Source organism: Fukomys damarensis, unplaced genomic scaffold (genome assembly GCF_012274545.1).
Source record: "Fukomys damarensis isolate Sample0158 unplaced genomic scaffold, DMR_v1.0_HiC HiC_scaffold_27, whole genome shotgun sequence".
Classification (NCBI taxonomy): Eukaryota; Metazoa; Chordata; class Mammalia; order Rodentia; family Bathyergidae; genus Fukomys; species Fukomys damarensis.
In genome coordinates, this window is record NW_022900939.1 from 6,766,302 (window position 1) to 6,774,673 (window position 8,372).

At 50.2% G+C, this 8,372-nt stretch overlaps 2 long non-coding RNA genes across 3 annotated transcripts in view; one reads left to right on the forward strand and one right to left on the reverse strand.

Moving 5' to 3' along the window:
• LOC104854126 overlaps positions 1-5,851 on the reverse strand; it is a 16,377-nt gene extending 10,526 nt beyond the window's left edge. The window contains exons 1-2 of the long non-coding RNA XR_777976.2: positions 5,814-5,851; positions 4,756-4,828 (exon numbers count right to left, since the gene is read on the reverse strand). This is a non-coding gene — a long non-coding RNA (uncharacterized LOC104854126). The remainder of the gene's footprint in view (positions 1-4,755; positions 4,829-5,813) is intronic.
• Positions 5,852-6,029: 178 nt separating this feature from the next.
• Positions 6,030-8,372, forward strand: part of LOC117283497 — a 22,401-nt gene continuing 20,058 nt past the window's right edge. For both annotated transcript variants that reach the window (XR_004514490.1, XR_004514492.1), the window contains exon 1: positions 6,030-6,176. This is a non-coding gene — a long non-coding RNA (uncharacterized LOC117283497). The remainder of the gene's footprint in view (positions 6,177-8,372) is intronic.

Here is an 8,372-nt window from a genome sequence, read left to right on the forward strand (position 1 = left end):
TTTTTTTTTTTTTTTTGTACTGGGGATAAACTTGGGTCCTTGCACTTGCAAAACAGACAGTGGAACCACTGAGCTAAATCCCCAGCCCATAGTAGGCTTCATTGTAAGTCTTCTTCTCTTGGTTTGTTGGGGCCGCTATGTTGATGTGTGTGCACCTGACCTCTTTGTGAGTGTGGGAGGGGTGGAGAATGACAAAAGTCGAGTGATTTTGGTTTCTTTTCTCATAAAAACACTGATGCCATTGCATCAGGGCCCAACCCTCATTACCACAGTTAACCTTAATTACTTCCTTAGATTCCACGACCCAACACTCCTGCACCGAGGAGCTGGCCTCCGGCATGTGACCTTGGGAGACAAACTCCAACCATAGCTGTGTCATGGCATCCAGAGTAGGGGACAGGAGGAGGTCGGTTGGAGCTCTGGTGGGTGAAATAGGCAACTGTTAGGTCTAGGAAGAAATTTTGTGGGGTTGATGAAAATATTCTAAAATGATTGTGGTGATTGTAGAACCATGTGACTATTCACAAAATAATCAAATTGGACATTTTATCGATTGATTGACTGATTGCCCACTAGGGATTGAACCCACTTAGATACATTCCCACCCCTTTTTATATCTTTTGTTTTGAGGCAGGGTTTCACTAAGTCAGTTAATTGCCCAGGCTGGGCTTGAACTTGCAGTTCTCTTATCTCAGCCTCCCAGAATTTGAGGATTATAGGCGTGCAGCTTGGATCATAAGCTTTAAGCGGGTAAACAGTATGTTGTACATGTTGGTTAAGCTTGCTGATGTCCACTTGATTGGCTTGGGAGCTGCCTGGGGGATCGGTAAAGCACATTCCTGGGCACAGCCATGTGGGCCATGGAGGCATGACCTTGGGCACTGTCTTAGTCCCTTTCTTGTCCCTGAGACACAGTACCTGAGAGCTGCAATTTAAAGGAGAGGTTTCCTTTGGCTCACACTTCGTAGAGGTTTCAGTCCATAGTTGGCTGGTTCCAAAACAGGGCTGGAAGGTCGAGGGATGTCCCAGAGGAGAAACATCCCATGGTATGGCAGGGCAGGCAGAAGGCAGCAAGCAGCAGCAGCCAGCCTTCTCTCTATTTTATATTCCATTCAGGCTATAAGCCCATTGATCTATTCCACACACATCCAGGGTGGAGCTAATGTGTAGTGACTAGTTGCCTCTAACTAGTTGTCCTTAGTTGCTGTTTGCTCATTGTGGTTAGTCACAATTTACTAGTGCCCAAACATTTACCATTAACTACTCATGTTTAGTCATTATTAGTAACTAGCTGTCACTAAGTAGCTTGTTACTAGTCAGTCACAGATAACTAGTTGTTAGCTAATTGTGGCTATCTACATATTAGACATCGCTAACTAGTTGCCACAAACGAGCTGTGATCAATGAATCACCATTAACTGGTCATTGCAACTAGCTAGTTATTAACTAGCACTTGTTAACTAGTTGACCCTAACTAGTTGTGGTTGCATAGTCTTTGTTTACAAGTAGTGACTAACTAGAGTCCTGCTGGTTCTTGTAATGTCCTCACGCCATCTTTTCTGCTGTTTTTGAAATAAGTGGCTTTTTCTTGCTAGTCTTCAGCAACCAATTTCTCTGTTCCATTGTTGCAGGCTGTAATTTATACTGAAGGTTCCATTCTGGCCAAACTCAGTACATTTTGAGTCATTCTGCTGGGCTCTTCATTCTTGATTACAACATAAAAGTCCCCAACAGTAGCCATGCCAGTGCCCCAACATTAGACTGCCTTGAAATTTCTTCTGCAAGATTGGTCCCCTGCCCTGAGTCTTGGGCAGTCTCTGGACGTGAGCAAAATGCAGACAAACTTTCTGCCAAGCCATAACACACATTGATGGTGACTAGTTTACAATGGCTAGTTACTAATGACTAGTTAATTGTGAATAGCGATGAGCCATTGCTAATTAACAGCAACTAGTTAACTATAATTAGCAAACAGCAACTAGGTATGTACAACTAGTTAAGGGCAAATAATTTATCATGATTAATGGTGACTAGTCAGCCACTATTTATTGATGACCAGTTAATGGTGACTAGTTAGTGACAGCTAGTTGATGGCTAATTAATCATGACTAGTCACTGATAGACTAACAACAACTTGCAAGTGGTAACTAGTTATCTATGACTGGTTAAGGACATCTATGTAAGCAGGCTAGTGGAGGTTTTATTCCTTACGGCATTACTGAAGCAACTCTAGTACTCCAGTCCACTGCCCAGGACCTAAGAATTGATTCAGTTTCAACGATATTTACTTGGGCAAGGGGCAGAAAGAGGGCCCCCAGAATTGGAGTGACTGAGGGCACAAGGAATTACAAGGAAACGGACAAAGGAGGAAAAATAGGATCCATTACCACAGAAGAAATCACTCTGATGCAGAGGGAGACTAGGGGTGGACAGTGAAAGGAATTTCATGGTGTGCTGCAAAATACAGACTGAACTTGGATCAAAAGAATCTTAAGCAGGCTAGTTAACAGCAACTAGTTAGTTATTACTGGTCAATAAGTAGTCAACTGTAACTAGTGACAACTAGTTAACGACAACTAGTTAACTGAGGCTACTTAGCATCGCTAGAGACAAGTCACAACTAGCAAGTGGCAAATAGTACAGCTAGTTAAGGACAACTACATAAGCAGGCTAGTGTGTGGCAACTAGCTAGTAGTATTGGCCAGTAGCTAACTGCATCTAGTTAGTTAATGGTGACTAGTTTATGTCATAGTGCAAATAGCACCGACTGGTTAATGAATAATTAATACCAACTAGTTAGTGACTAGCCACTACTAGCCAACAGTGACTAGTTAGACATAATTAGTGACAACTAGCTAATAATGACTAGTTAGCAATGACTAGTTAACAAGGACTAGTTAATTAGCATTAGCAGTGACTAACTAGTTTCTACTAACTAGTCACGATAGCTAGTCATCATTGACTTACAGTGATCCCTCTGTGCCTCCCAAATGCTGGGATTATAGGCATGCATCTAAAAATTAATTTCTATTTAATTAAACATTTAAAAAATATTTATGAATTTCTTTACTTAATATTCATGTTATAGAAGCTTATCCAGGAAGAAATAAGAAACGCACATAAGTAATGTTCAGAATGTTATTGAGCCAAATGTATTAAGATATTTTGCACACTGCAGAAATCAGCCTCCTATATGTATAAAATGTTTTAAAGAAATACACACATATAAATAGAATTGTTTTAATTTATTAAATGATTTAATTATAATAATTTTACACTTGGCACTGATAATGTTAATTAATTTTGTACTTTGGCACTAATTATTCAAATTCAAGCAACTACATTTGGTTCATCTATAGACTTTTTAATATATTTTATTAGTAAAAAGACTGATAAAAGTGATTAGAGCCAAATGTGGTGGTGCCTGCCTGTAACCCCAGCACTTGGGAGGCTGAGGCAGGAAGATCGCCAACTGACACTGGACTGAAACCTCTAGGAACTGTAAGCCAAATAAACCTTTGCCCCTTTCACTTTGGGTATTGGGCATTTTGTCTCAGCAATAAGAAAAGTAATGAAGGTAAACTATTCTGCGGGCCTACACTGCAACGCTCCTTGCAAACCTGGAGAGAACCCACTCGGTAAGTGGGAGGACTGCTGGGTTCAGGTAACACGATGGAGGCGTCTCAAGACCCTTTCACTGGATGAAAGGAATCGGAGGCAGGAGTGCATGCGAGGCCGCTTTGAAGTTCCAGAACCAACCAACAGGGCCTGTGTCCGGTGGATGAGGTGGATGGATTACCGGAAGGCACCAGGGGCAATTCCTGTCCATGTGAGGACTGCCCAGTCGTCACACAGGCGTCTACATTTGTCACGGCTTAAATGCCTACTTCTAAGCCTGTGCATTTCAGTACAACTGGTACCAAAAACGATTGCAATAGTATTTCTGGCTCCTGATTTTTCTAATAGTTACAAATTCTATGTACTGTAGGGGCGCTGCTGAAGCACCTCATAGTTCTCAGTATCCGTGTGCTCTCCAACCCCATCTTCTGACTACGGGGCTTCTAATTTCTAAATAATTTTCCAGCGATTATGCACTTGTCTGACAAAGTTCTTATAAATGTTAAAGTTTTTTTTTCTATGTTCCAAGTGAATCCGTTGAAAGGAATTTGGTTGGAAATGAATGTTTATAGCCATTAGTTCATGTATTTATAAGGTCATTGCACCCTGGGGAGATTTTGCAATTTTCATATGCATTTTGAAAGCAATTTTCTCTGCTTTCTAGGTTGTTTCATTTTAAAAATTCATTTTCAGTCATCCGTGTCCACCATACCTATTTAGCTATGTTTTTGCAAATTCCGTGAATATTTCTTCTCTCTTAGAGAAGGAGGTAAAATTGACGGTTCACAGAAACACTGCTAAGCAAATAGAGCGGGCATGACGGACCGGAGACGGATGAGGGTACTCAGTACAAACACACACACAAACGAACGCCCCAAATGCCAAAGTCTGAAAGGGGACTACAGAAATGCCAAATACTCCCGCACATATGCGTAAAGCGCGCCTTCACCAAGTCCCTGGATTCTATCGCTAGTTTTCCAAGTGACCTTGGGCAAGTTTAACCTCAAAGCCGCAGACCTGAGAAGTGTCATCTCAGGCTGGGGTGCAGCTCACTGGCAGAGAACTTGCTCCCCAGCACTGCCAAAACCTGGATCCAAACCAAAACCCAAACCAAAAGAAATCAGTGACTGGACCTACTGCCAACTTTTTCCACTCTGTCCTCGAGGGCTGTGTCCAACGATGCGATTGGCTGGTTCTTCAGAAAGCGAGCCTGTTATGGGGTTCGTGGAAGGCAAAGAAAGGGCAGTTGTGGGTCTGAGGAGACTCAGAGGCTTAACTTGTAGGGAGCTTTAGATCTGGGGGTCCTCCCGTTCTGAATCTGTCCCTTTAGTCACTCAACAAGCACAAAGTGTGCCACGCATCAGCAGCACACACACCAGCTCACAGGCTGGTGCAGGGCTAACTTCCGGTGAGGTGGGGTTTCCTCAAGTGGCTTCTGGGCTCATGTCCATCCTAGGGACTGAGAGTGTCTCTCAGCGGTGGGCAGAGCCAGCGCCGGGCCCCGCCACCAGCTTCTGCTTAGCAAGTCCTCCAGCACCTGTGACCCTGGGCCCGGGTAGGAAGCGTTTGGTGCCTTAACGGGAGCATCCGCTCTTGCCTGGGAACGGAAGGGCTCTCCAGGTGGTCCCGGAGCATCTGCTCTCCTGGACTCTCCCTGCCCAGCTGAAGTCTTCCTGGAGGTTCGGGGTTCAATGAGACCCAGCTTCTTTCGTGTCCCGGGCACCAGAGGTTACTCTCCCTGCAGCCTGTATGCCTGTCCTCTCCTCCCTCGCCTTGCTGGAACCTGGCCCTTCCGGGATCTCCCCTGATAAAGCAGTCTTTGCAGGTGGAACTCTGCTTGGGAGGGACAGGACACCTGTGTCACAGTCACTCGGGGCCATCGTGACTTTCCCTGGGGACAGAGCTCCATAGGATGCCCAGGGACTTGGTCCAGAAGCCAGACCGCCCTGAGGAAGCTGCCTCCTTTCATCTGTGCTGTGCCCAAAGGCCTGCTCCCCTATCCCTGTCCCCTCTCCAAAGCTGGGTCAGAAAGAGCCAGGGGTCTCGGGGGGACAGCGAGGAGGGAAATCAGAGATTAAGATGCTCAAGGTGCTGAGAAGAAAGCTAAGAGAGAGGGGTGGAGCTCTTCTTTGTATGGTGTGGACGCCTGCTAGGGACAGGATGAAGGGTCACAGGTGGGGAAATGTCGCGCGCACCTCGCCAGCAAGGAACACGCAACACTCAGGATTCTTCTGATGCACGCTTTACTGGAGGTTCTTCTACATTCTTCAAGATGGCGGAAAGACCCCGAGCCGGATGCGAGCCTGCCTTTTATAGCCTCTCGGGTGACGTAGCCCATTTCTATTGGTCAATGCCGGCCTGCGTCATTCTGACGAGCCAAGCGCCCCTTCTGCGCAGGCGTGAACCGCCGTCACCAGCGGACTCACATCCGGGATTCATGCAGGGCATGAAGAACCCGGAAATAATGGCGCGTGACAGGGAAAATGTCACCACCCTGCCACCTGCCAGTGTGTCAGTGAGGAAATAGATCCCAGCATCCGGGTTCTGGAGACACAGAGGTGAGGTGGCGCCCCGCCCCCGGGACCCGGGGGTCTGTAGGAGTCACAGCTGCCAGTTCCGGCAGACAGGGACAAGGACAGCTTAGCAGAGCCTGACCTCCATCCTCTCCTGTCCCGTTGGGTGCTGTGAGGGGTGCAGCTGCGGAGGAGAGCAGGCTATCGGGGAGCCAGACCGGAGCCCTTCCTTTTTTTGTGTAGTCCAGGCTGACCTTGAACTCCTATGTAGCACTGATCTTCTTGCCTCAGCCTCCCGAGTGCTGGGTTACAGGCGTTGGAGTCCTGCCTTCTTAGCTGGGGGATGGGAGAAATTCAGGGTGCCCATTTTTCAGAGGGGCAGGGCGAGGTGTGGAGAACAGGGGCCAAGTCCAGAGTACAACGTGGGCGCCAAGGAGGAGAAGCTCAGGCAGCGGGGCCTGGAAGAGACACCCCCCCCGCAGTCGCAGCCAGGCCTGGTGATCCTGCTGCCCAAGGGCTGGGACACGGTGGCCCTAGGTCTCTCCGACGGGGTTCTGGGCGGGGCAATGGAGGGCGGGGCTCCCAGGCGCCTGCCCAGTCCTCAAGCTGGGGCTCCTACGGGCCTCACCTGCCCAGGCCCTGCTGGTGAGTGCTAGAATTCGTGGGCAGGGCCCTCCGGGCCGGCGGGTTCTGGAGACAAGGTGGCACTGCCAAGCCCATTCTGCAGGGCTGGAAACTGAGGTGTAGAGAGGGGACGCGTCTCAGGCGTGGTAGTGGGTGCCCTGCCACCCCTCCTCCCAGGACATGGGGCTGCTGGCTGAGGGAGGTCGGGGGCAGTCCGGAGCCACTCAGGCCGCTGCTCTTGGCAGCGGGGAACTCGGTGAGCATTTTCCGTCACCAACTGCCTCTTCCTATCCTCGCTCAAGGGCCCCGGAGCCACTTTCGGCTGCACAGTGGGGTGGGCAGGTGCAGGGGTCAGCGTGGAGGGGTGGGGCTTCTGCTGGGACCCGATGTCCCCTGGGGCCACCGGTGCGAGCCCACTTTGCCTGTCTGGGGTCAAGGACAAAGCAGGAAGGCCATTAAGGGTGAGGTCAGGTTCCTGAGGAGGTGGATCTGCCCCCGGCCAGGTGCAGCAGGAAGACGCAAGGGCCCGGGTGCGAGCCAAGCTGGAAACAATGAAAGGCTCCTATGTTTTTGTTTTGTTTTTTTTTTTAAATTGCCAAGATTTGCAGTTTCCTAGCGTTGGGGGTCGAAGCGAGCTGTTAACTGGGACTGTAAACCTGCCATCGCCGGTCGTTACACGGAGCCGGGACCGCTTCAGCCTGCAGGATCGGAACTGTAAATCTCTTATCTGTGTGTCCTGTAACCGTCAGCCAAGCGTTCTTTAAGTGGCGGTGCTGAAGCGCAAGCCTGAAAATCAGTGTTGTTGGGAAGGAAGCAAGAAGCGATAAAGCGTTATGAATAAGGCCCGGCCGCCAGCGGGAAACGCTGCGCTATTAATTTGCCGCAGCGGCGCCGTGAAATATTAGAGCCGAGGCCGGGAACGTGAAAAAGCGGCGTGAACCAGAAAGGCCACAGCGGGCGGACGGCTGCGCGTCCTTTCCGCTCTGCATTCATCTCCGCGGCATGGTCAGCTGGGAGTCGCGCACGCTTCGCATCAGGCGAGGTGCTCAGGGCGCGGGATTCGCACAGCGAGGGTGAATGAGGGGCGAGCCCAGGGCTCCCCTCGGCCGGGCCGTCTCACTCTCCAGGCCCGGGCTGGGCCTCAGCGTCCCCATCTGTAAAGTGGGCGGGGACGCTGGCTTTGGTCGCTTCCTCCGTTGCATCGCAGAGGCCGGTACCGTCCCGCTTCAGCCCCCGGCCCACTGAGCTCACCTGTATTAATCGTGGGGCTGACGGTCCACAGGCGGGGCGCCCAGAAGGTTCCCTCACTTATTTGAATCCGGGAGGGGAGGACGTCGGGAGACTCGAGCGCGGCGGAGCTGGTGCGATGGGGGCGCAGCGCCGCTAGAGGGCTCCGTTGCATCGCAGAGGCCGGTACCGTCCCGCTTCAGCCCCCGGCCCACTGAGCTCACCTGTATTAATCGTGGGGCTGACGGTCCACAGGCGGGGCGCCCAGAAGGTTCCCTCACTTATTTGAATCCGGGAGGGGAGGACGTCGGGAGACTCGAGCGCGGCGGAGCTGGTGCGATGGGGGCGCAGCGCCGCTAGAGGGCAGCACCAGCCCGGAGCTCGGAGCTG